General features: G+C 41.0%; 4 non-coding genes across 4 annotated transcripts; all 4 read right to left on the minus strand.

The window, feature by feature from the left end:
* Positions 1-3,086: 3,086 nt before the first annotated feature.
* TRNAS-GCU (transfer RNA serine (anticodon GCU)) lies at positions 3,087-3,168 on the minus strand. Its single transcript has one exon. It is a non-coding gene; the product is annotated as a tRNA-Ser (tRNA).
* A 7,130-nt stretch (positions 3,169-10,298) lies between these two features.
* On the minus strand, positions 10,299-10,370 carry TRNAP-CGG (transfer RNA proline (anticodon CGG)). The gene has a single exon. It is a non-coding gene; the product is annotated as a tRNA-Pro (tRNA).
* Positions 10,371-18,902: 8,532 nt separating this feature from the next.
* Positions 18,903-18,984, minus strand: TRNAS-GCU (transfer RNA serine (anticodon GCU)). Its single transcript has one exon. It is a non-coding gene; the product is annotated as a tRNA-Ser (tRNA).
* A 5,811-nt stretch (positions 18,985-24,795) lies between these two features.
* On the minus strand, positions 24,796-24,889 carry TRNAI-UAU (transfer RNA isoleucine (anticodon UAU)). The gene is made up of 2 exons: positions 24,852-24,889; positions 24,796-24,831 (listed from the first exon to the last, which is right to left on the minus strand). It is a non-coding gene; the product is annotated as a tRNA-Ile (tRNA).
* Between the last annotated feature and the right edge of the window lie 2,950 nt (positions 24,890-27,839).

Raw genomic sequence — 27,839 nt, forward strand, 5'->3', positions numbered from 1 at the left:
TGAGTGCTTCTTCTGGTTGAACTCCCAGTTTTCTTCACCTGCAAAAAACAAAAAAACAAAAAACCTTAGGTTTTGTTAAAAATTCAGGTTTCTCCTTCTTCATGAATTTTGCTTATTAATGATTACTATTACATACATTATTTTATTTTTATATGCCAAAAAAAAGGGGGGGGGATGTCATATTGAGTCACCTCAATGGAGATTCTGTCTTCTCTGAATCTCCATTCTGTCAGGAAAGACATGCACCCTTGTTGGCCTCAGGGTTTTGGTTAACAGGAAATGGCAAAACCTCTCTTCAGAGTACTGTTTTCTAGATTACTGTTTCTCTCAGAAGAGAAACACCAGTGTCTAAGGAATTCTCCACATGGGTCAACAAGACTTCCATTTTACCCCTACAGTTAGAGGGACCCAACGTTAGAGGGTGATGCTGTAGATGACATCCCCCCCTCATCTAGCAGTAGGACCTGGTGGACTTTTGAGTGAGGACAGTTGTGTTTGTCTTTGGCTCGTTTTTTTTTTTTTTTCTTCTTCACCAGCTCTCATTTTCTCAAAGTCTCTTACCTTCTGAAATTTCAGTCATTCTTTTTTCACTACCCATAGTCTCCTCCCTGGCCATATTAGATGGAGTATCCCATCTAGTCCAACCAATGAAGGAATGAATTACTTTGAATTTGTCTCCAGCCTAAACTCCTTCTTACTTTAAATCTGCACTTGCAAACAAATGACCTGAGATACTTTTTGAAATACCATCAAAAGGACCTGAGCAATAATTGCCACTATCAGTTCATTGGAAGGACTGATGCTGAAGCTGAAACTCTAATACTTTGGCCACCTCATGTTAAGAGTTGACTCATTGGAAAAGACCCTGATGCTGGGAGGGATTGGGGGCAGGAGAAGAAGGGGACGACAGAGGATGAGATGGCTGGATGGCATCACTGACTTGATGGACATGAGTTTGGGTAAACTCCAGGAGTTGGTGATGGACAGGGAGGCCTGGCGTGCTGCGTCTGCAAAGAGTCAGACACAACTGAGCTACTGAACTGAACTGAACTGATTCAGAACTAGATCAGGGAAAGATAAAAAGTGAATCACTCACATTGTTTTATTGAGTCCAGTTTAATTTTTCATGAACACATATCATTATCCTCATTTAAGATGTGAAGCTGAGGCTCAGGGGAAAATAGCTTCTTCAAGTCACATGGCTAACTGGCAAAGCCACTAGTGGAAAGCAGACTTTTTTTTTACTCTAAAATGCGTGTTCTTTCGTCCACTTCATGTTCTCTCCACATTCCTTCTTCACATGTGCTTGCCAGTTCTCTTAATATATATTTACATATTTGAGGATTTCTTCACCAGTTAAATACATATCCGAACTCCAAGGACTTGCCAAATCTTGTAGATTATTCCTGCACATTCTTTTTCTTTTCACTTACTTCTTCATCCATTCGTGGTAAATAGTACTGTGGAGGAAATAGTGTGTCACATATAGGCCACCTCTGATTTTAGAGGCTGATAGAAGGTACATAGTCTGGCATCTGGGGCCCTTCCATGTTTGAATAACTTCTTGTTTCTGCCCCTCTAGTTACACCATCTTGTAATCTTTTTGACACAGCTAAAGAAACATAATTCAAAACTCAGCACAGGGGAGGCAGGAGAAAAGAAGTACTAAAAGGGACAGTGAGACTTCAGGGACAACAGATAAGTTCACTATCTTGATTGGGGTCATGGTATGTGTATACATAATGTCAAAATTCATCAAAATGTACCCTGTAAATATATGCAGTTCATCATATACCAGTTATACTTTAATAAAGCTATTTTAAAAATAAAAGTAAAAATTCAGTTATTGGGTCAAAATATAATAGGAAAAAGCAAAACTGCAATATACCTTTTTAAAGTTAGTTATGAAAAGCCTACAAGTAAGGAACAAGAACTCTAATTCACCATGGAAATGAATTAGAGCCTGGGAAGTGCACCCAGGAAAATTTGTCTGATGTCTATTCTGTGGCTTATGAGAGTCTTACCTTACGTATAGTCAAGGATATCACTTAGTATGCCAAGAAGATTAAATGAGTACCTCAGGGAAAGAGGACACCCTTTCTTTCAGTCTGGGGTACTTTAGCTGCAACGTGGAGAAGGCGATGGCACCCCACTCCAGTACTCTTGCCTGGAAAATCCCATGGATGGAGGAGCCTGTTGGGCTGCTGTCTATGGGGTCGAACAGAGTCGGACACTACTGAAGCGACTTAGCAGCAGCAGCAGCTGCAACATGGTAGAGTAAAGAACACCTGCGTCATGTCTATTACCACAAAGAAATTTTAATCTCCCAATGGGGTAAAATATGACTTCATTGTTGCTTTATGATACAACCTTCAATTCATTGAAAGTCTCAGATGGAGTCCTGCAAGTCGCTCTACCCAGACTTTCCCAACCATCTCCCCTGCCAAATCCTGGGATTCTGACAGTCTCTAAATGATGCTTCTTGTCATGTGGCCTTTACACAGGATGTCTTCATTTTCAAGTTCTCGGGGGCACAATTTGGAAATATCCAATCCAATCACTCTTCAGCAACAGATTCTTGGTTCCAACCTCAAGCAGCATACTGAATGTGGCCTCTTAGAAAGAGGTTTGTATGGTTGTCATCTGAAACTAAGTTACCTCCAAATTCCTTGATCTTTTAAAAACTCACGTTCTCATCTCTTCAGTGCTATACATTTCTTCAATTTTGGTCAGTAGATTTGTTCTTGAGAATCTAATTCAAATTTTGCCTTGGTCTGCTAGTTCTGCTGACTGTATCTGTTGATGAATTTATTTTATTGTTCATTGGAGTAATAACTTCTAAAATGAGGGACTGCAGAAACCAGATTCCAGTTTCTACCAGCTTTGTCTTTCACTAATCTCGTCCTCCACTGAAGTAACTTCATCAATGACAGTAGCCGAAACAACTGTCAACAGAAATTAGGAAAATCCACACATACCTCTGTAACAGTTGTGAGTAGGAAAGTAAGAGCAGCTTTCTCGTAGGTGAATTCAAAGTTTAGATCTGGGTAGGTGATCTTCCTTTCTCCTTATTAAAAATGCCAGGTCGACGAAGGTGGGATTCGAACCCACGCGTGCAGAGCACAATGGATTAGCAGTCCATCGCCTTAACCACTCGGCCACCTCGTCTTTACACCTTAGGTATTTGGCAAGGTTTATTTCAAAGTTCATACTTGGGAACTCACTATTTCAGAGAGAAAGACGGTTAAGAGATGGCTTGGAGACGTCTGGGAGACGTGGAGGTGGCCCGTTTTCACACGAATGGACAAAGAACTGGATTGGAAAAAACTGCGACGGGGGAAAAAAAAAAACCAACACATTTGCGTGGGCCTTCATTCCTTTTCTCCCGCTGCAGGCAGGGGGCACCTCAGCATCAAGTCCGAGTTTGTTGTCACCGTCTCGCGTCCGGGGAGCCTGGTCCAGCGCCCCCAGGGCGCAGCCGAAAAGACCGCAGGGAACAGTGGTTCCCAAAACCAGTCCCCTTGGAGTCGTTGTCAGGGAAGCTGGCGAATGTGGACTCCTAACGCGGGGTTAATAAAATAATTTGGAAAATTAAACGATGAATCTGAATAGGGCTCAATTTCTATTCAATGTTATTGCCCCTTTTGCAATACTTTAGGGTGAATTGTGTAGAAAAGAATCCTTAATTCTTGGGGTTCTCCTCTCGGATCATCCGCATCAGAGGAACCATTCACTTGTTTTCCTTCCAAATACCCGTGTATTTCTTGAATGGTTTTCTAGAGGAAATGTTTCCCAACTTTCATTTGCTCTTACAAGGGGTGCAGTGCTAAAAATGTTAAGTGACTCATTTCTAAAAATGAGTTGAAAAAATGTTTCTGGGAAAGAGTGAAAAAAACCTATTTTAGCTGTCTTTTGGGAGTTTTGATTGGTTTGGTTGTTTCATGGAATGAGTAACAGGCACATGAATGAACATGAGTACAGACTAACTCTAATTGTAATGAATCATAAATGCCTGAGAAAAGATGGTAATACTGAAAGTGAGCCTTGAGCAAATTTTCTAGAGGTGAGAAAAATGAGGGTGTCCCAGACTGAGAAAAGGGTGTGTTCAAAGGTGAGGAATGAATATCTAGATAACTGTTGGAAATCACTGTGGCTGGTGTGCTGAAGCACATGAGAGGCTGGTCAGGAAACATCAATAAATCTGAGAATGGAAGCTGGTCATGAAGATTTTTCTTGTGAAGATTAAGTAAATCAATCACAGGATGAACAACAGCAAACATGGAAGAAATCCTGTAGGAATAGATTCCTGCTTCATTTTCACACTTGTAGTGTGAGTGTTACCTAAAGGTGCATGGGGGGGCGTGGAGAGGGGTGCGGTCTGGCAGCTCACTGCTCAAAAGCCAGGAAACAGGCCAGGTTGGTGTAAAGGAAAGTTTGCTTTATTTCAGATGCTGGCAACCTAGCGTGGGGGTGGTGGACATCTGTCTACAGGCCAACTCCCTGCTCTTCCCCCACCACAAGCAGGGGATGAGAGAGTCCTTGGTGGAGGGGCTACATGCAGAAATAGCACAGTCATCTCTAACAGTTATCTTGAAATTGGTCATCAGTGGTCTGACCAGCATCATCTTGGTTGTTTTAGGTACAGTTACTCTTCAGTTCCAGGGTGCACTTGTTCCCATTTCTTTGCGGTCAGCTCTCAGAATTGTGGCAGCTCATATTCTGGGTACAGTCTGGTCATCATGTAGTTAACTTCTCCACCTGGTGTTTTGGTATCTATAAGACAGCTCACAGGAAATGGCTCAGAATATTATCTATAGCCTTTGAGGAAAGGTCCTTAACTGTGCTTAATGACTGCATTGTTATTATTTAGTCTCCTTTGTTTCAGCATTTGTCACTTCTCTGATTAAACTTATTCTTTGACTAAGTTTTCACAGGCAAAAGGTAGGCAGAAGACATGGGGGGCGGGGGGAGGGTGTGGGGCAACGATCATATGGTCCTACTCCATTTCATGAGGACACTACCTTAGGTTGCTCTAACATTTTCTTCAGTGAAAACCATCCTTAACTTGTCCCAGAGAATCAATCTCTCTTCTTGCTTGGAAAAGTTCTTTAAAAAAAAAAAAAAAATTGGGGAGTGGGGGTGGGAGGAAGGGATAAGAGGTAGGGGACATATGTTTACCTATGGCTGATTCATATTGATATATGGCAGAAACCAACACAATATTGTAAAACAACTATCCTTCGACTAGAAATAAATAAATTTAAAACATTTTTGGAAAAGTCCTTGTATTTTAATGTAGGCTGCATTGTTCTGCCGGGATCTTCCCCTCAATTTAACCCATATCCCTCCACTTTATTTCTCATGCTCAGTCTAATTCATGATTTTGTATCAAGAAAAATTTATTTCCCCTTTCTTCCAACAAGACATTTTCCCTCATGGAGTGCTCTTGCCCTTTTTCATTTTAACCTGGATAAATTTTTTTATCCACCCTTGGTTCTCAGTTTAAAGCTTATTTTTTTAAAAAAGTTAAAATGTTTAAATTAAAGTTAACCACACATTTCAAAATCTCAAGTACTTCAGAAATATGTGTGTGTTAGAAAGTGGTTCTCTTCCCCCTTTGGTGGAGGCAAAGATTTTCAGTCATTTGGCTTTTTGTTTGTGTTGTTTTTGTTCTACCAACAACATGTTTCCAAATATCATGCTATGGCAGAGATGGCTAGTTACCATCAGTATTTGTTCTTTCCTTCCAAGAAATGGAAATTTGGTAGCGTTCATAACCATCCATGAAAAAATTACAGGGCACCACTTTCCCTGATGCGTGGTCATGTGGCCAATTTCTAAACCAGAGCATTAGAGATAAAGTGGATGTAAAGCTTTCAAGTTATGTTCAGAAGAGGGAAGAAATACCATTCATTTCTCTCTTCTGACTGTATCTGCTTGCTGGAAAAGGCAGCATTATAGGAATGAAGGTGTCATGAAATATAAAGAGATTGGAAACAGTAACCCATAGGAGGGAGGGAACCATGAGATAGGAGATTAGAACCAATACCCTAGAGCCAAAATATCACTCTGGGATTGATTATACCTTCAGACTGTTACATGAGAGATCATGAGGGCTTCTTGTGTAGCTCAGTTGGAAAAAGCAATGTGGGAGAGCTAGATTCAATTCCTGGATTGGAAGGATCCCCTGGAGAAGGAAATGGCAACCCACTTCAGTATTCTTGCCTGGAGAATCCCATGGACAGAGGGGACTGAAAGGCTACAGTTCATGGGATTGCAAGAGTCGGACATGACTTAACGCTATTTTTCTTTCTTTCTGTTTCCTTTAAGGTACAGTTCATTGGGGTCTTTGTCAGAGAAAAAATTGTGTTTTAATTAATACAGATGCTTTTATTTCTACTTTTACATTTTTTCCAGTTTCGTATTTTCTATTGATTACTTCTTAAATCAAAAAAAGATTCATTTCTCTTTCCTTGCCTTAAATATCACCATATACAGACACCCTTACTATTGATTTTTCTTCTGAATTTATTTATATCATAATATTTATTGAATTAGTATCACTGTTCATATATTATGATTGGAAAATACCATTCACTGGTCTGTCATGATATTTTTGTTTCCTGAACATTACAGTTTTTTCTTACTACTACTACTACTACTACTAAGTCACTTCAGTCGTGTCCGACTCTGTGCGACCCCATAGACGGCAGCCCACCAGGCTCCCCTGTCCCTGGGATTCTCCAGGCAAGAACACTGGAGTGGGTTGCCATTTCCTTCTCCAATGCATGAAAGTGAAAAATGAAAGTGAAGTCACTCAGTCGTGTCTGACCCTCAGCAACCCCATGGACTGCAGCCTTCCAGGCTCCTCCATCCATGGGATTTTCCAGGCAAGAGTACTGGAGTGGGGTGCCATTGCCTTCTCCCAGTTTTTTCTTAAATTACCACAAATAACTATAAAAGCTTTGACAAAAAAAGAAATTGGGTGTTTTCTATACTAACTATACAGTTTTCATCCTGATGTCTTCCTGAGAAAGATTTCATTGGAGATAAGATTTTTTAATATTTTGGTGCTGGAGAATATCTTTTCTATTTCTCTTACACTTGCTTAAATATTTGGTTGGGTATGGAATGCTAGGGAATATTTTCTTTCAGGATTTTGAAAGAGTTCTCCATTTTCTTGTAGATTTCAGTATTGCTTTTGAGAATTACAAAGTCATTCTAATTACTGTGTTTCATTTGTAATTAGTTTTTCTCTCTTTCAAGATGATTTCTTTGTCTTTAATGTACTAAAATGTCTGAAAGATATGCCTTTGTGTGTATCTATTTTCATTCACTGTTCTGGGAGCTCTATTACATCATTAAATTTGGAAAAATCATCTATTTCAGTTTGAGAAATTAACTTTACTTTTTTGTCAATTTTCTCACTTATCTGTTCTGTATTCTCTCGCTTTACCTTTTTTTCCCTAGAATTTTTCATACTTGGATTTTGAACCTCCGGGATGTTTCCTCTACTTTTCAAAAAGTATTATTCTCTCCTAGTTACAATCTGTTTATATTTTTCAATAGACTATTTTTAAGGCAGTTCTAGGTGTACAGAAAAATTAGTACAAAAGTACAAAGTCCACACATACCTCCTATTGTCCCCCACAGCTTCTCCTATGATTTACATTGCATATTATTTGGTACATTTGTTACAACTGATGAACCACTATTAATACATTATTATTAACATTCTTCATGTTAGGGTTTACTCTTCACTTTAGACATTCTTTGGGCTTGACAAATGTATAATGACATATATCCATCATTACAGTATTGCACAGAATAGTTATATTGCCCTGTGTTCCACATCTTCATCCATACATTCCCTAGAACTACTGATATTTTTATTGTTTCTATATCTTTCTTTTCCCAGAAAGTCATATAGTTGGAATCACACAGTATGCAGCCTTTTCAAATTGGCTTCTTTCACTTAGTAATATGTTTTTTAAGTTTCCTGCATGTCTTTTTGTGACCTGATAGCTTATTTCTTCTTATTACTAATATTCCATTGTATGGATGTACCACGGTTTGTTTATCCATTAATTTATTGAAGGGCATTTTGGTTGCTTTCAAGTATTGACAATTATGAATAAAGTTGCTTTAAACATTCATGTGCAGGCTTTTTTGTGGAAGTAAATTTTAAGCTCATTTGGATAAATATGAAGGAGTGCCCTTATATTATTACTCCGCATTCTGGAAAATGTCCTTTACATTTTATTTCAACTATTCTATTAAGTTTTTCATGTCTACTCCCACAATTTCAACTTTGAGACTTCTGTACCTAAGAGTATCTTGTTGAACAGCAGCCTCTTTTAAAACAAGAATAGATGTAATAACATGCCTGAGATTTTTTTTCTCCTCTCTGCATAATATTTTCCTCTATTTTTTTAGTTCACGTTCATCTCTGTCTTTCATATTAGACATTCACTTTAGATTTCTAGTGATCTTTGATTGCTGGTCTGCAGATATAATTAGGCCCTAAAAATGACTGAAAATGAGATTATGAGTCTAGTTTATTGACTGTGGGCTTCACTTGTAAAGTGATCTACCTGTACCTTTTACTATCAGGCAATATCTTTAACTCATCCTTCTTGGGATAGTAAAATTCCTTGAAAAAGGATCATTAAATCTGCTTAGATGATGTAAAACTGACTTCTTGAATTCTGAGAAAATTCTTAAAGGACAGAGGTTGGAGGAAATCCTTCTCCAAACGTGTACCTTCATACTTATTGAGTTCCCAAAACTGATCAAGGAAAGACAAAAAATAACAAGGAAAGGTATCAAAAGAGATAATATTTCTGAATACCATGATGAGCAGGGCCAGGTGAGTCCCTAGGTTATCAAGAAGCAAGGAAGACGTGGTGGTTTGTGTGTGTGTTCACTCTAAGTTTCGACCACATAAGATGGTTATCCTGAGGATATATCTTAATTTAGCTAGCATGAGCAAAGTAACTGGATTAATACCTTCCCTCTCCATCGTATTTCTTCATCTTCCAAATTTCATTAATCAATTCACCTGAACGTTTTCAACAGTTTCAAACTGAGAGGTTTTCCTGGGGTCAAGGAAAAGGTATGGCAAGTTTCCAGGTTTGAGGTAGGGAAGCCCTCAAACTTCCAAGAGTTAGTGATTTCTTTTCGTGGTTTTTCTCTCCCGGTGGACAAACTGTGGCCGGCAATATTCCCCGGAAATCTACAGGTGGGCTCTGGATATTTGTGCTGCGGGAATTCTACACCACTTGCGATATTAAATCCCATAGAAACAAAAACTGTTTAATTTTTTTTATTCCTGGTCCCTCACCGCATCCCTGGGATCCAGCAGAGGCTGACACGTAGTATTCACTGAAAATTCATTCATTGAATGAATAGGTAAATAAACTCTGACCAGGGAGTGCAGCTCCAAGGTGCAACGCAGGAAAAGAAAGAGGCTTACATCCTAACCGTTGATTACAGTGGGAGTGGCGGCGGCAGCAACTAGGAGTGCCTTTTACTTTAGTCAGTGCGGTATCTGTAACTGCTGCGAGTGGGAGAATGATCACTCAAGTCGGAGATAGCAGTGGAAATGCAAATCCACATCTCTACCAGAGGAAGTCAGGTACTGCTGCTGCTGCTACTGCTGCAAAGTTGCTTCAGTCGTGTCCGACTCTGTACGACCCCAGAGACGGCAGTCCACCAGGCTTCCCCGTCCCTGGGATTCTCCAGGCAAGAACACTGGAGTGGGTTGCCATTTACTTCTCCAATGCAGGAAAGTGAAAAGTGAAAGTGAAGTCGCTCAGTCGTGCCCGACTCCTAGCGACCCCATGGACTGCAGCCTACCAGGCTCCTCGGTCCATGGGATTTTCCAGGCAAGAGTACTGGAGTGGGGTGCCATTGCCTTCTCCGAGTCAGGTACCGGTTGACCGTAATTCACACTTCCCCGCTCCGCCCCACCCAGTCAAGTACGCACACGTACGTACGTAGGCACGTACACACGTAGGCACAAACTAGGTGCCCATGGCCTTCGTTCTTGACTTTTGGAAAGAGATCCATCTGAGAACAGGAAATGGGGGGGCGGGGGGGAGGGTGGGATAGGGGGAGGGCGTCTGCGAACTAACATCAACACTCCAGATACCTCCCAATCAAGGGGATCTGGAATTAAGTACCCAGCTGCTCGGAAGACAATCCCATTGTCAATGCAATGAAATCCCATCTTTTTGGCAACAATATTAGAGAAAAGACTTTTCCTCATTATTTATTGGAATTTTCGAAAAGGAAGCGGGCTCGTCCGGGATTTGAACCCGGGACCTCTCGCACCCGAAGCGAGAATCATACCCCTAGACCAACGAGCCACTTACATAGCATGTCTGCCCATGTTTAATATAAGAAGAACTAGAATCAATTTTCTTGGCCCCACACGGTATCAAGTATGAGCCCCCTATATTTAAATAACAACTAATATACATTTGGGGGTCTTATGATGACCTTTTAATTTAGGCCCAAGTTACTAAAGTTTTCATCCTTCCTCCTGTCAGTTATACAGTAACCATTACAAAGTGAGTTCCACCTGTATACTAATCTATGACTTAACTGACAAGATTACATCATAAAGGTCACATTAGGAAAGTACTCTGTTTTTGAACCATATTTTTTAAATTGAAATATAACTTACCCACAATATTGTTAGTTTCAGATTTGATTCTTAATTTGTCTAAAGAAGTATATATTCCAAATTTCATTATGTACTTCGCCGTGTGACAAATAATTTGAGTAACATTCATATTAGTTTTCTATACTTTACTTTCAAAGAGGAAATTGACATTTTGTTGGACAAGTCCCCTGAAAACTTGCTTAGTCATAAGTAAGCATTTTTGTCAAGATATTATTTCAGTATGGGATCCCCTAAAACAGTATTGTACCCCCAAGCACAGGCCATTGTTTTTGCATCTGTTTTATGACTTTGAAATCTCTATATTCTGCCATAACTAAGAACAGAATCCTTCAAAGATTTAACACTTTAGAAAAAGATTCCCAAAGATCTTCTCTTCGGTGCAAGCAGCTGTCTTCAAATTCTTTATAGATTGGCATTCCTGCTTTCTGAGTTTCTCATAAGACTTCGCTGGAAAAAAGGCAATGCTGGCAGATGAATGCTTAGTTTGGCTGCCTCTTGTTTGTATCTTTAGCTTTAGAAGAAAGTTTTGGCATTTCAGTAAGGATTCAGAGAAAGGAATTTGAAGTGCCAGCTCCTTTGAAAGCTGGTTCATCAACTCAATTTTTTAATAAAATTTCTTACCAATGTTTTTCTACTTTACCCATAACACCATGTATGCGGAAACTTTTGATCAGCGAAGATGGAATATATATTTGAAAGGCATAAAAATTGGAATTTTATACAAAGTACAAATTAAAGGCTGGTGTTTTGTGTATAATCAGAGAGTGCCTGAATTAATCCTCAAAAGGACATGAAATAACTCACATGGCAGTTACAGATTCTTTTATCTTTTAATTCTAAGATACTTTACAGTTTCTGTAGTTCGGTCAAGAGTACACCAACATTTTAAACTGAGGATATAGAATCTGAGTCCTAGTCTGCCTAGTAGGCACATAGATTACAACTCTGAATTTTTTTTCCACCACTGAAGTTTCCATGAATTCTTGGGACAGGCAGTGACTACAACAGGTTGAAACTACAAGGAAGTGGTTTACTTTCCACCCTCACTCTCACTCTGTATTTCTTGATTTTTATTTTGGTTATCCTTTGAGAAATGCACCCAATTTTCTCTTCTCCCCAGCCTACTGTGTTAGGTAACAGCTTCAAAATTGGGTGATAGAAAGTGAGAGGTAAAAAGGGAAAAATTCAAACCTCCCAGATGCATATTTTAAGGTTTTTTCAGAACTTAAATACTTTAAAATAATGGATTGAGTCATACTGTTAATGAACCTAACATCACAGTATTGTGTCGTTTATCTTAATTACAAGTCTTAGCCTCTAATTTATGCTGGACAGAATTTTTTCTGGGCAAAAAAAAAAAAAAAAAGTGACTAAATAATCTTCCTTTAGTTACTAGAGGAATCAATATAAAAAGTGGTTTTCCCAGTTTTCCAGTGTGCCAGCAGTTAGCTAGGTAGACATTCCTGCTGATCAACACCAAGAGGCTGAGACTAGCGTAGCCAAATGTTAGAAATATCTTAATATTTGATAATATGTTATTATTTAATCAAGAACAAACCTAAATAGGAGGAAAAAATGGAATCTGCCCAATAAAAGAAAAGGAAACAGATCATGAGAATGAAAACACTTTGAGTAGCTCTGATTTCTGGGGTGGAGTGTTTTGGAAATCTGGAGCTCTGAAATTAGAGGACATATTTATGCTGCTTATACAGATGAAAAGCCATGTACCCACTGCTCCACCCCATGAGAACCTGGAAGAAGATGTCCTGCAGAGACATGATAGTAAGGAAAAGCCACTTAATTGTTTGCCTAGACAGTAGCATACAGCAATACTCAACATATGGTTTATTTCCAGATTTGTTCATACTATTGACTGTTGTGATGTAGTACAGCAAGTTAGAGCTTATCAGGAAATTAAGGATCCAGAAGAGGAGGAGATAGGGAAGAACTTGCCATGCAGTCAGTCGTTTGAGCTTTCTCCATAAAGTAGTCCTAGAACCACTGGTGATGATTTGAACCACGCTGAGGAGACAGATGGTACAGATGGAAAGACAACGTGCCACTCTCAACAGACACACCACAGCTTTACAACCACCACCACATGGAGAGTTACTGAAATGAAAAGCTGATATTATATCTGTGATTCCTTTGGTACAAAGTGTCATTGTGTTAGCAAAAGGCAGGTGAATAAGAATAAGGTCTACAGGTTTTTTTCTCTATTCCTGTGACAGACACATATACATGGCCACAAACAAAAAGAAGTTCCCTCCAGTGCCAGATACAGTAACAGGAAAATTATTCCCTGGATGAGATCACTCCAAATCATCTTCTAATGTCATGGACAGTCCCAGGAAAAACCTTTTGAAAAAAACAAATATATAAGGATGACATATTTCATGTCTGTGGCTTCTTTCTGGTTTACTAAAAAGGAAAAGAACAGCTGGGACACTGAAGGGTAAAAGTACATGGTTCTGTTTATACATCCTTTTCAATTCATGCCTTTTCTGTTTGTCACTTTATTTTTCTGCTCTCTCAGTTGATTTATAGAAGGTGGTGACTCCAGTATCTACATGTCCAGCACATTATTTCTCTCCCACATTACACAATCTACCTGATTCTATGACCATTACCTTCTGAATCTTTCACATGACCACATACACGTGATTTAAACTACCCAGTCTATGATGTTCTTTTATAGCTGCTGGAACAGATTAAGACACAAGCTTAGACTTTCCTTGCATAATAAGGTCTCACTGAACTCATTGAACTGTGATGCCGTTGCTTCTTGTTTTTCACCCTCCACTTAAGTGTGAGGCCTGGATATGTAAACTACACGGGTAACTTACTCAGTTCAGTTCAGTTCAGTCGCTTAGTCATGTCAGACTCTTTGTGACCTCATGAACCACAGCACACCAGGCCTCCCTGTCCATCACCAACTCCCGGAGTCCACCCAAACCCATGTCCATTGAGTCGGTGATGCCATCCAACCATCTCATCCTCTGTCATCCCCTTCTCCTCCTGCCCTCAATCTTTCCCAGTATCAGGGTCTTTTCCAATGAGTCAGCTCTTTGCATCAGGTAGCCAAAGGATTGGAGTTTCAGCCTTCAACATCAGTCCTTCCAATGAACACCCAGGACCAATCTCCCCTAGGATGGACTGGTTGGATCTCCTTGCAGTCCAAAGGACTCTCAAGAGTCTTCTCCAACACTACAGTTCAAAAGCATCAATTCTTTGGCACTCAGCTTTCTTTATAGTCCAACTCTCACATCCACACATGACCAGTGGAAAAACCATAGTCTTGACTAGACGGACCTTTGTTGGCAAAGTAATATCTCTGCTTTTTAATATACTATCTAGGTTGGTCGTAACTTTCCTTCCAAGGAGTAAGTGTCTTTTAATTTCATGGCTGCAGTCACCATCTGCAGTGATTTTGGAGCCCAGAAAAATAAAGTCTGACACTGTTTCCACTGTTTCCCCATCTATTTGCCATGAAGTGATGGGACTGGATGCCATGATTTTAGTTTTCTGAATGTTGAGCTTTAAGCCGACTTTTTCACTCTTCTCTTTCACTTTTATCAAGAGGCTCTTTAGTTCTTTTTCACTTTCTGCCATAATGGTGGTTTCATCTGCACATCTGAGGTTATTGATATTTTACTCACTGCCTATTATCTAAATCACCAGGCTTTGTGCCTATAAAATAATATTAAATAAACAGTTTATAAGTAAATAATCAAATGAAGCATGGAATTATCATTGTGAAAGTGCATGTTAATGATGCAGAAGAAGTTAGGGGACAATTAGGAGGGACATTTGAGGAGATTCTTCTTCTCTATGAATTTAAAAAGCTGATGACCTGAGAACTCAAGTCAACCCATGTTGAATGATATCTTTATTAGAGACCTCAGTATCTCCTCAAATAAATGGGTGGATTTGAATTTCAAGGTTCCCATTAATGTTATCAGCTCCAATAAGACACATGTGTCATCTTTCAAGAGACACAATAAACTCTGAAAAATTTACATTTCCTCTTTCTCTGTTTCTGATTAAGTAGTTACTTGACAGGCACCCCACTCTGAGACACCCATAGCAGTTTTCGGAATGAGGATTTTTTCTTTGCTATTTACAAGATGGACTGGGCAGGTGATACTTTTATGTCTACTCTGGTTTCTGGGACAGATGAGAAGTTACATATGTTTCTTAAAAGAACAAACAAAAACCTTTGCAAGGCTTTTACAGCTAGCATTTAAGGATCAACTAAAGGCAATCTGGGAACATGGTTTACTCCTCCTGAAGTTTTTTGGCACAGCCTTGCTGTATGAGAACCAGAATAACCCCAAACTTCAGTGAGTTATCTGTCCAGGCAGCCTAGTGATCTTCACTAGTGAGATTATTTTTCAAGTCTGTAATCAAGGAACATGGGTTCAACATCAAGAAGAGAGTTGCCAATGCAGGAGATATAAGAGACCTGGGTTCAATTACTGGGTCGGAAAGATCCCCTGGCAACCCACTCCAGTATTCTTGCCTGAAGAGTGCCATGGCCAGAGGATCCTGGCTGGCTATGGTCCATAGGGTTGCACAGGGCTGGACACAATTGAAGCAACTGAGCACGTATGCACCCGTATATCTATATCTATACCTATATCTATATATGTCACTAGTAAGCATTTTTCTGGTTTGAGACTTTCAAAATGGGTTAAACTCAGAAACTGCCCTGAAGAATCTAGCGGGTCAACTCCCTCATGGACCAGAAAAAAGCAGATGTTTCTGGATGGCAGCTGGGAAATGATCAGCTGTTCTTTCCCTGAGTCTGGCACCTTCCTCTCCCGTAAGTGACAAAAGAGCTCAGACTCTTCTCTCTGACAGCCTATTCCTCACCAGCCTTACCCCAAATAGCCTCCCTTCCAAAGACAAAGGCAGTCCCATCCATAGTTGTTAGGTATACTCACCTTGGTAGCTTTGTGCAGCATCAGGTGGTGTTTTGGCAAAACAGCACCAGCCAGCCCCTGTTTAAGCTCCAGTATTCAGAGCCTAACTCTCACTGTTGTCAAGATATCAACATCCTAAGCCTTGACTTCAACAGGGATAAAGGGCTCCTTGGAGAAGGAAATGGCAACCCACTCCAGTTCTCTTGACTGGAAAATTCCATGGATGGGGGAGCCTGGTAGGCTACAGTCCATGGGGTCGCAAAGAGTTGGACACGACTAAGCAACTAACACACACACACACACACACACACACAAAGGGCTCCTTAGCCCTAGAGAACATCTGTCTCCTCTCCCTAATGCTTCATAAGTTGCTGAGCCCGGAAACATTCCAAAATCAATTATAGTAAATGGTTAATAATGAGTAGGAGGCACTGTGAAGATGAGCAGTTGCCACAGCACAGCTCCCCAAGAGATTCAGATTTCCTATTTTTATTATTGAAGAAGGAAATGGCAACCCACTCCAGTATTCTTGTGTAGAGAAGTCCATGAACAAAGGAGTCTGTCTGGCTATGGTCCATAGTGTCGCACAAAGTCAGATACAACTGAAGAGTCTTAGCACTCATGCAGACTCCTGCCACACCTTCCATTCACACCAAAGGTTGGGAACAATTTGGAAGAAACATCTGAGCACCTAAAGTGGCCATCTTAAAAATAATTTAAAACTACCATATTCATTGATAATGAAAAATCATTCAGTGTTGGAAGAAGGATACTGGATCCCTATAATAGACAGTGTCTGCTGCTGCTGCTGCTGCTGCTAAGTCGCTTCAGTCGTGTCTGACTCTGCGCGACCCCATAGACGGCAGCCCAACAGGCTCCCCCGTCCCTGAGATTCTCCAGGCAAGAACACTGGAGTGGGTTGCCATTTCCTTCTCCAATGCATGGAAGTGAAAAGTGAAAGTGAAGTCGCTCAGTCGTGTCTGACTCTTCTCGACCCCATGGACTGTAGCCCACCAGGCTCCTCGGTCCATGGGATTTTCCAGGCAAGAGTACTGGAGTGGGGTGCCGTTGCCTTCTCCGAGACAGTGTCTAGAAGATAGAAAAAGAGGTCACTGGTGATGGTTTAAAAGATCCATAGATTCCCTTTGCCGTTACTGCAGTTGCTTTTTCTCTTCTTCATAAATAGCCAAAGACTCTAAACGTTAAAGTTTTCAATCAAGCTTAATGAAGTTTGTGGATGGTAATCACTGGGAGTGCGGGGGTGGGGGAGGGACCGCAGGCTCTGAGCGGGGCTGGCGGGGGGCGGGGGGTGGGGGGTGGGAGGGGATATGAAGAAGTTGCTACCAAGTTTCAGTTTCCTGATGATTTTTTAATTTCCCAAAGAGAGGAACTGGGAAAAGCAAACCAGGAGACCTATAGGCCAGGTCAGGCAGTAGAGGGGATTATTTGAAGATCTGAGATGAGTTGAGTTTGCGGATATTTTAAAATATTATGTCTAATTTTCAATGTGTTTTAAAATTGCCACAACAAAATGCTTTTACTTTTACTTTTTTTTTCAAAAAGAAAGAGTTTAGAAAAAATATTTTTACTAAATAATGTTAAAGATAATAATTTGAAAAGAGAAGATAATGTAATAGGAATAAAACTATTTGAAATTTGAAGAGGGAAAAAACCTCCAATCTTTCTCCTAATTAGATAGACTTAAAACATTTATGCAGACGTACCCTATACTTCTTGGGTGCCAAAATCACTGCAGATGGTGACTGCGGCCATGAAATTAAAAGATGCTTGCTTCTTGGAAGAGAAGCTATGACCAACCTAGACAGCATATTAAAAAGCAGAGACATTACCTTACCAACAAAGGTCTGTCTAGTCAAAACTATGGTTTTTCCAGTAGTCATGTATGGATGTGAGAGTTGGACTATAAAGAAAGCTGAGTGCTGAAGAATTGATGTTTTTGAACTGTGGTGTTGGAGAAGACCTTTGAGAGTCCCCTGGACAGCAAGGAGATCAAACCAGTCAATCCTAAAGAAAATCAGCTCTGAATATTCATTGAAAGGACTGATGATGAAGTTGATGCTCTAATAATTTGGCCACCTGATGCGAAGAACTGACTCATTGGAAAAGACCCTGATGCTGGGCAAGATTGAAGGCAGGAGGAGAAGGAGACGACAGAGGATGAGATTGTTAGATGGCATCTCAACTCGATGAATATGAGTTTGAGCAAGCTCCGGGAGTTGGTGACGGACAAGGAAGCCTGGCATGCTGCAGTCCAAGCGGTTGGAAAGAGCCAGACAGGACTGAGCGACTGAACTGAACTGAACCCTATATTCTAATGTTGTATAAATATACTAAAATTATTGTGGAACTAGATTGTCCTTTGTAAGGAAGAACCTGGCTTACTCAAGTATGAATGGCAGCATTGGAAGAAAATAATAAACAACAAATTTGGAAACAAAATTGGTTACTGGTTAAAAAGATACATAGAGTTCAAAGTGTTAGTTACTCAACTGTGTCTGACTCTTTGAGACCCCACAGCCCACCGGGCTCCTCCATCCATGGGATTTCCAAGGCAAGAATACTGGAGTGGGTCGTCATTCCCTTCTCCAGGGGATCTTCTGGCCCCAGGAATCGAACCCGGATTCTTTACCGTCTGAGTCTATGGCAGTGGCACCCCACTCCAGTACTCTTGCCTGGAAAATCCCATGGATGGAGGAGCCTGGTCGGCTGCAGTCCATGGGGTCACTAAGAGTCGGACACGACTGAGCGACTTCACTTTCACTTTTCACTTTCATGCATTGGAGAAGGAAATGGCAATCCACTCCAGTGTTCTTGCCTGGAGAATCCCAGGGACGGGGAAGCCTGGTGGGCTGCCATCTATGGGGTCGCACAGAGTCAGACACGACTGAAGCGACTTAGCAGCAGCAGCAGCAGCAGAGTTCAAAACCCTTAGCCAATTAATTCTCCTAATTATAAACTGATTGAAAACAAAAGCTCCTTCAAGGAGTCTTGCTAAATGTCAAGAGAACAATATGTTGGATTGGTTAAAGCTGAGGAATAATCTTCAAAACCTGTTCTAAGCAGTCAGCGCCTTAAATGTAGGAACTTTCACAGTTTTAGAGGGGAGGGAAATATGACAGAGTTAATAAAAAATGGAAAGGGAGGTAGCCTTTATCAGGCCAAACTCAGAATACTGAACACATACTTTAAGAGAGCATGACCCAACTGGAAATGCTAGGAAGCTTTCGAAAACACGTACCCGATTGCTCCTATCAAAAGTACACCCCCGACGAAGGTGGGATTCGAACCCACGCGTGCAAAGCACAATGGATTAGCAGTCCATCGCCTTAACCACTCGGCCACCTCGTCGTCGTGTTCCTTGTTTCTTGGTGTGCTTTATTTCAGAGTTCATACTTGGGAACCGTCTACCCTAGACAGAATGATGTTTAGGAAGGAGATGGTTTGGAGACGTCTGGGAGACGTAGCTTCCACGCGAATGGACAAAGCACCAGATTGCAAAAGCTGCGACGGAGGGCCGGGGCGGGGGGAGGGTGGGAAACAGGCTTAGCTTTCACAGGAGTCTTATTAAAAGTGATGGGGACATGGTAGAACACAGTTGCCTGGGCTTTAGCTTCCTTTCTGGGGTTGTCTCGTCCCCGGCAGGAGGCGCCTCAGCGCCAAGTCCCGGCAGGGACTGAACCTGGGCTGAACCACAGTTTGCTGTCAGGGGAGCCTGGTCCCGGGTTCGAGCGCACTGCCGGAAGTCCACCGGGGCAAAGGTTCCCAGAGCCGGGTCCTCTGGAGTCGACCTCAGCGGAGCTGGCGAATTTGGACTCCTAATTTGTGGTTAATAAAACAGTCTGGATAATTAGACGGTGGATCTGAGTAGGGCTCAATTTCTGTTCAGTGTTACTGACGCTTTTTCAAAAGTTTAGGGTGAAATTGCATAGAGAAGAATCATTAGCTTCGCGGTGCTCTTCTCCCCGGTCATCCCCGTAAGAGGAACCACGAATTCTGACCCTCCCCACTCTGCTACCTGAGTGTTTTCTAAGAAGAATTTGTCCAACTTTCACTAGGTTTTCCAGGGGTTCTGGTACTGAAAACAGCAAGAAACTCAACACTGCTGCTGCTAAGTCACTTCAGTCGTGTCCGACTCTGTGCGACCCCGTAGACGGCAGCCCACCACCAGGCTCCCCCGTCCCTGGGATTCTCCAGGCAAGAACACTGGAGTGGGTTGCCATTTCCTTCTCCAATGCATGAAAGTGAAAAGTGAAAGTGAAGTCGCTCAGTCGTATGTGACTCTTAGCAACCCCATGGACTGCAGCCTACCAGGCTCCTCCGTCCATGGGATTTTCCAGGCAAGAGTACTGGAGTGGGGTGCCGTTGCCTTCTCCACTAGCGAGAAATAATTCAAAGAAAGAAAGGCGGGGCGGGGGGTGGGGGAGGTAGGTAGTGTTCAGCTCCATCCACTTCCTTGTTTCATAAGAATAAACACAACAGACAGATGAACGAATAAGAATAGGAAGTAAGTCTGACTACTCAGATTGATCATAAGTGCCTGCGAAAAGAAGGTAATATTAAAGGCGAGTCTTGACCAGCAAGTTTTCTAGTGGGCGCGAAGAATGCGGTTATCACAGGCTGAGACCAAAGGGCCTGAGCAAAGGCAAGGAGGCGTGCAAAGTAATCATATGACTCATCCTGTTGTCAATTCTGACAGCAAAGGATAAAGGAGTTATATTCTTTTCACAAGGAAGGACAGTATAATTAACAACAACAACGTCAAAAATGCATAGTGCTTTCTCAGGAAGTAGTGGTGAATCATTGGGAAAATAATACACTAACTCACGTATTTGAAATTATTAAAGAGGAATTTGAAACCCAAACACTGAAAACATATACTTAAACAGATTTGTTAGATAGAGCAGAAGAGAGAATTAGGAAACTGGAAGTAAGATTTGGGGGAACTATGTAAAATACTATGTAAAATACATTGATACAAATAGTTGGAAATTAGGGAAGAGGGATAAGAAAAATTAAGGTTAGGAGAGAAGTTCTACCATATATCTAATTAAAGTCCCAAAAGAAATTATTAAGAGAATAGGAAAGAGTTAAGTGTCTCAAGTATGCCTGACACATGCTTTAACAATTATCAACATGTTGTCAAATTGGCTTTCCATATTATTGCAAAGTTAATCTCAGGCAGTGTATTATTTTGTATATCCTTTCATTTGTTCAATAAGAATACTTACTAGAATATTTACTAGTGTTCATTTCAAAACTTCTAGAGTATGATTTGTTGAATAAATCGTTTTCAATCAGCCAATTCTGCCACTGTTTTCAGGAACAACAGTGGGGAGAGGACAACAGTTTTTGTTTGTTTATAATGCTATTGCCTATGTTTCTATTTATTTTCTATTGTCATTAAAACTCTACAAAGTGGGAATGATTCTAGATTTAGCTGCTTAAAATGAGTTGGTTGGTGCTTAAAACAAGAAGCAAAATTATTCTCAGTGAATTTCTACAAAAGTGCAAGTCTTGAGTAGCATAAGCTTGCAAGTTCAAGACTACTACCTTCCTAATAGTCTGCTCTTCTCCAACATTCAAACATCAAGATTCAGTCTATAATCGCTCCTCATCGCTTTCACTTTCATCGCTTTCACTTCTTCCCTCTTTAGGTATCCAGTTCTAGGCTTCTCATGGTGATTTAGCTCTCAAATACCTCAAACTGAGTTATCTCACTCTCTGGCCATGCCCCCTGGATGTTAGAGGTGTTCTGCTTAAGTAACCAGCATGCCTGCTCTAGCCTAGACTGTCTACCTAGACATCAAGGACTGTAAACCCAGATCCTGAGCATACTATAAAGCCTGCTGAAAACTCTTTAACAACTATCAACCACCTACCCCCTGGTGACAGACCTCTACCCTCTCTCATCAGCCTCCTCTGCCCTTTTCCAGTCACACTTTGGCTGCATTCTCTATTTGGTAGCAATGTATTTGAGGAAAATCCAAGTATCTTCTTTGGGGAAAATATGTGAGAGTAGTTCATATTTTTTCACAAGCCACATGTGGAAAAGCCTGGACTGTGAGGCTGTGCTTGAGCATTGCTTTTCTTTATATCTGCAGAAGTTTCTAAACTGTTCTATTCAGTGATGGCCTGGCTCTCATTACAAAAGAGAACCACAGAGCAATCAGAGAGACCTGAATAATGAACCCAGTTGTCCTGCACAGAGCCTCTTCTTCCTCTGCAGAGAGGTCCAGGAAGTTTAAGTACCACAAAGCTAGACCTTTTCTAGAGTAACCTTCCAGGTCTAGCTGTTTTTCACTTTCCTTTGCTTGCTGGTTCAGGATGCCTGCCCAAGGCTGCTTATAAACTGTCTCAATTCCATTCCATACAATTTGGCCTTGGTGAGCATATAGTCACCAATGGATCCTGAAGGGTCTGCAAAAAATTTGGATATAAAGATGAAATTGACAACTGCTGTCATTGGCTGAAGACAGAATTGGCTCAAATGGCAGAACACTAGCTTTGCCAGAGAAAGGGGCAGTGGGATCAATGCCTGCCTTCTCCAGTTTTGGGTAAACCACTTATGAGGCAGATTAAAAGCCAGGAATAACTGGGTATCTTAAGGGAGGTAGTTAAAACATTCTTTTTTTTTTTTTCCCTGTTAGGTTGCTTACCATTCTACAGCACCCAAGACAGGGGCACAGTGCTGGAGAACAAATTCAGGGCAAGTGATGACATTTAATGAGGAAAACAAGAAGGCTGTGGGAAAAAATTCTTTGTGGAATTTATTTTCTTCTCTGTAATCATAAAAGCTTTTAAGGATTAGAACTGAAACCTAAGTGGAGTCTTGATAGAATCATATAAACTTTAAGCTGATATTTATTTTTCATTATTTTCTGACTACATTATGCTCTGACTACATTTTTCTTTTTATTCAAAAAAATGCATTTGAAAATATATATTAGTAGATTTACTTTGTTTTCTATGTGCTATGGTCTGAATATTTGTGCCCCTCTAAAATTCATATGTTGAAAATGCGATGATCAGGGCAATGGAATATTAGGAGGCAGGGGCCTTGGGAGATGATTAGCTAATGAAGGCAATGTCTTCATTTAAAAAAAAAAACAACAACCCAGAATACAACTGATTCATTTTGCTGGTTCACCTCTGGGAAGTTATTTTCAGTTCAATTCAGTTCAATTGCTCAGTTGTGTCCGACTCTTTGTGTCTCCATGGACTGCAGCGCTCCAGGCTTCCCTATCCATCACCAACTCCCGGAGCTTTCTCAAACTCATGTCCAATAAGCCAGTGATGCCATCCAACCATCTCATCCTCTGTCATCCCCTTCTCCCACCTTCAGTTTTTCCCAGCATCAGGGTCTTTTCCAATGAGTCAGTTCTTCGAATCAGGTGGCCAAAGTTATTGGAGTTTCAGCTTTAGCATCAGTCATTCCAATGAATATTCAGGACTGATTTCCTTTAGAATGGACTGGTTTGATCTCCTTGCTGTCCAAGGGGCTCTCAAGAGTCTTCTCCTGCACCACAGTTCAAAAGCATCAATTCTTCAGCACTCAGCTTTCTTTATAGTCCAACTCTCATATCCATACATGACTACTGGAAAAACCACAGCTTTGACTAGATGGGTCTTTGTTGGCAAAGTAATGTCTCTGCTTTTGAATATGCTGTCTAGGTTGGTCATAACTTTTCTTCCAAGGAGCAAGCATCTTTTAATTTCATGGCTGCAGTCACCATCTGCACTAATTTTGGAGCCCAAGAAAATAAAGTCTGTCACTGTTTCCACTGTTTCCCCATCTATTTGCCATGAAGTGATGGGACCAGACGCCATGATCTTAGTTTTCTGAGTGTTGAGCTTTAAGTCAACTTTTTCACTCCCCTTTTTCACTTTCATCAAGAGGTTCTTTAGTTCGTCTTCACTTTTTGCCATAAGGGTGGTTTCATCTGCATATCTGAGGTTATTGATATTTCTCCCAGCAATCTTGATTTCAGCTTGTGTTTCTTCCAGTCCAGCTTTTCTCATGATGTACTCTGCATATAAGTTAAATAAACAGGGTGACAATATACAGCCTTGATGGACTCCTTTCCCAATTTGGAACCAGTCTGTTGTTCCATGTCCAGTTCTAAATGTTGCTTCTTGACCTGCATACAGATTTCTCAGGAGGCAGGTGAGGTGGTCTGGTATTCCCATCTCTTTAAGAATTTTCCACAGTTTATTGTGATCCACACAGTCAAAGGCTTTGGTGTAGTCGATAAAGCAGAAGTCGATGTTTTTCTGCTGACCCAACGGATGTTGACAATTTGATCTCTGGTTCCTCTGGCCTTTACTAAATCCAGCTTGAATATCTGAAAGTTCTCGATTCGCGTCCTGTTGAAGGTGGCTTGGAAATTTTTGAGCATCGCTTTGCTAACATGTGAGATGAGTGCAACTGTGCGGTAATTTGAGCATTCTTTGGCATTGCCTTTCTTTGGGATTGGAATGAAAACTGACCTTTTCCAGTCCTGTGGCTACTGCTGAGTGTTCCAAATTTGCTGGCATATTGAGTGCAGCACTTTCACAGCATCATCTTGTAGGATTTGAAATAGCTCAACTGGAATTTCTTCACCTCTGCTAGCTTTATGCAATAGTGATGCTTCGTAATGCTCACTTGACTTCGCATTCCAGGAGGTCTGGCTCTAGGTTAGTGATCACAAAGTTAGCGATTTCTAAGTACCGGCCAGAGGATATCTGAAGAATGAGGGTTACAAGACCAAAGGTGGGGGCAGATGTTCTTTATTAGAAATCAGCTTACAAGACAAGGGGGCTTTCCTTGTGGCAATCCGCCTGCAATGCGGGAGACCTGGGTTCGATCCCTGGGTTGGGAAGACCCCCTGGAGAAGGGAAAGACTCCCCACTCGAGTCTCTGGCCTAGAGAATTCCATGGACTACAGTCCTTGGTGTCGCAGAGTCGGACACGACTGAGTGACTTTCACTTTACAAGACAAGGTGGGGGATAAAGAATTACAGAAGCTAGCCCACTGCAGTACAACAGAGTCGTTGCTTGGTTCTAACAGCGCTAAGGGACAGGTAAGAATAAACTCTATAGGACAAACTCAAACACATCAAAGATGGTGTAGTAGGAAAAGAGAGCGGAAAGGCGTCTCAGAAATGTTGGCAAAACAATGCTCCAGGTGAGGATCGAACTCACAACCTCGGCATCACTCGCACACATACTGCTGTATAAGTACCGCGCGCTAACCGATTGCGCCACTGGAGCTGCTGCGTCCCGCTTCCGGTCACTCTTTACACGGCCTATGCACCCCAGTCCCTGCATCTCCGCCACCACAGTCTCTGAGTCCTGCAACTGCATCCTGAGCACAAAGGCAAAAGTTCAGCTGCAGACCCCACCCAGCCACCAATCCTGAAGGGCAGAGGGTGTTCTGCTAGCGGAAACGAGGGTGGATACTTTGAACACAACTGCGAAAAGTGAAGACACTCCGGAGGACATTCGGGGGGCTGACTGGGCTGGCGAGTCTTCTGCTGCTGCGTGGATCCCGGAGTCCTTCCTTTTGCCTCTCTCCGGGATGCTTTTCCTTGGGGCGTCAGAAGAAGTTTTCCTGTCTGAGCCTGGGGAGGGGGTGAAAGTGGGAGGACCCCGAAGCCGTTGCAGGCTATCTCAAAGTGTGTGAGCATTCAGAATTCCTGTGGGCTTCCAGGGCACGTTTACCTAGTTCTCTTTAGTTAGGTGGCAATCTTCTTTCACGAGTTGGAAGACAGTTTATCCACCAAGGTATACCTCTTGTTGAAAGTCTTTGACTTTTTAAAAATGCAATATTTGGATAACTGAAGAATACAGTATTTGACTCTAAAACGTGTTTGTACCATCAGCCAGCTGTGACCCAGCTGACTTTTAAATGTTATAATCCAAGTATATAGTTTCAAGCAATGATAACTCATTCTAGCCTGTGTGCTGCTAGATTTTAAATTTTGGCAAGAATACAAACCATTTGGTATGTAAATTTTTATACTGTCCTGCACTGGAGAAGGAAATGGCAACCCACTCCAGTGTTCTTGCCTGGAGAATCCCAGGGACAGGGGAGCCTGGTGGGCTGCCGTCTATGGGGTCTCACAGAGTCGGACGCGACTGAAGTGACTTAGCAAGATTCTTTAAAGCTGTCTCATCTTACTTTTTAAAGTTAGTTTTCTTAATAAGTTAATAGGGATCTCCATGGAGCAATACTTAATATCAAATTTTAGTATGATGTTTAAAGATGGAGCGAAGGATTCAATTTCCAATAGTAACTATGACGATGGTTTGAAGTAGAATTTATATAGGACTTCTTTTTTAAAAAGTACTTTTACATTTACTTTCTCAATCTAGTTATATAGCAATCCTACAGAGGTAGATTTTTTTATTGAAGTAATATATAAATGATATTCTCTAATCACTTACTGTGATTAAAAAAAGAATAAGTATAAATGAACAAAACAGTCAATCTCTTGTGGAGTTTATATGTAAGAAACCCAGAAAAGTCATACAATTTAAAAAATGTATTAATGAACACACTTGAATATAATAGAGAGCAGACAGCATTTTCACTCATGTGAGCAGATTGTTTACTAAAGAAAAAGAAATTAGCTTCTAGCCCTATAGGTGACTGAGATGTCAAATTTCTATTTGTAAACTTATGGAAATTTTCAAACATAATGAAGTTGACATAATTAGGTAATGAACTCACATGTAATTGATTTTACAATCATCAACATTTTACTAATCTTGTTCCTTCTATGTTTTCACTACTATTTTTGTTGGGGGGTCAGGGGTAGGTGATTGAAGGTGGGAGTGGAAGTATTTTAAAGTAAAACCTATATCATCTCACCCTAACTTCTTGAGTCTGTACGTCTTAGAGATAAGAATTCTTTTTATTTTATTCCACTTTTCCTTTTTTTAATGTACATGCAATATCTTTATCACATTCAGCAAATTTGGCAGTAATCTCTTACTAAAAGAAGTGACTTGACCAAAAAGTAAGTGGCAAAACTAAGATTTGAATCCAGGTTCTCTTCCCTTGGGGCTTCCCAGGTGACCAAGATGGTAAAGAATCTGCCTGTAATGTGGGAGACCTGGGTTTGATCCCGTGTTACCCATTCCAGTATCCTTGCTGGGGAATTCCATGGATAGAAAAGCCTGGTAGACTATAGTCCATGGTGTCAGGAAGAGTTGAATATGACTAAGCGATTATACTTTTCTCTGGCTCTAGCTTCTGGTACTTGATTTCTTTTCCAAACCATTTTAAACAAAGAGTTGTCTTATTTAAGGGAGTGTGTGCCTTCAAGTGAATGTGGAATAATTAACAATTTTTTAAAATATTTAGACCGAGAGGTTGTCTATAAGGGAGAGAGTAAATGACAACTGTTTAGAGTAAACAATTTGCTTGCTAAATATATTTATAGTTTCCCTTTATTCCTTTTCTGACATTAACAGAAATCTGTTTACCCATCTACTTTGTTTTCTGGGGTCAGTTCAAAGCTCAGGATAAAATATGGCACTCTTCTCAATGGGGCCTTCTAACAACATTGAGACTTAAAGATATTGTCTTGCAATAACTAGTTTTCCCAGGTCTCAGGGCTGGATTTCCACATGCATATGATTGTCTAACACAAGCTGGAATCAAGATTGCCAGGAGAAATATCAATAACCTCAGATATGCAGATGACACCACCCTTATGGCAGAAAGTGAAGAGGAACTCAAAAGCCTCTTGATGAAAGTGAAAGTGGAGAGTGAAAAAGTTGGCTTAAAGCTCAACATTCAGAAAACGAAAATCATGGCATCCGGTCCCACCACTTCATGGGAAATAGATGGGGAAACAGTGGAAACAGTGTCAGACTTTATTTTTCTGGGCTCCAAAATCACTGCAGATGGTGACTGCAGCCATGAAATTAAAAGACGCTTACTCCTTGGAAGGAAAGTTATGACCAACCTAGATAGCATATTCAAAAGCAGAGACATTACTTTGCCAACAAAGGTCCATCTAGTCAAGGCTATGGTTTTTCCTGTGGTCATGTATGGATGTGAGAGTTGGAGTGTGAAGAAAGCTGAGCGCCGAAGAACTGATGCTTTTGAACTGTGGTGTTGGAGAAGACTCTTGAGGGTCCCTTGGACTGCAAGGAGATCCAATGGATCTTCAGAATGGATTCTTCAGTCCATTCTGAAGGAGATCAGCCC

Source organism: Bos taurus, chromosome 23 (genome assembly GCF_002263795.3).
Source record: "Bos taurus isolate L1 Dominette 01449 registration number 42190680 breed Hereford chromosome 23, ARS-UCD2.0, whole genome shotgun sequence".
In the NCBI taxonomy this organism is placed as follows: Eukaryota; Metazoa; Chordata; class Mammalia; order Artiodactyla; family Bovidae; genus Bos; species Bos taurus.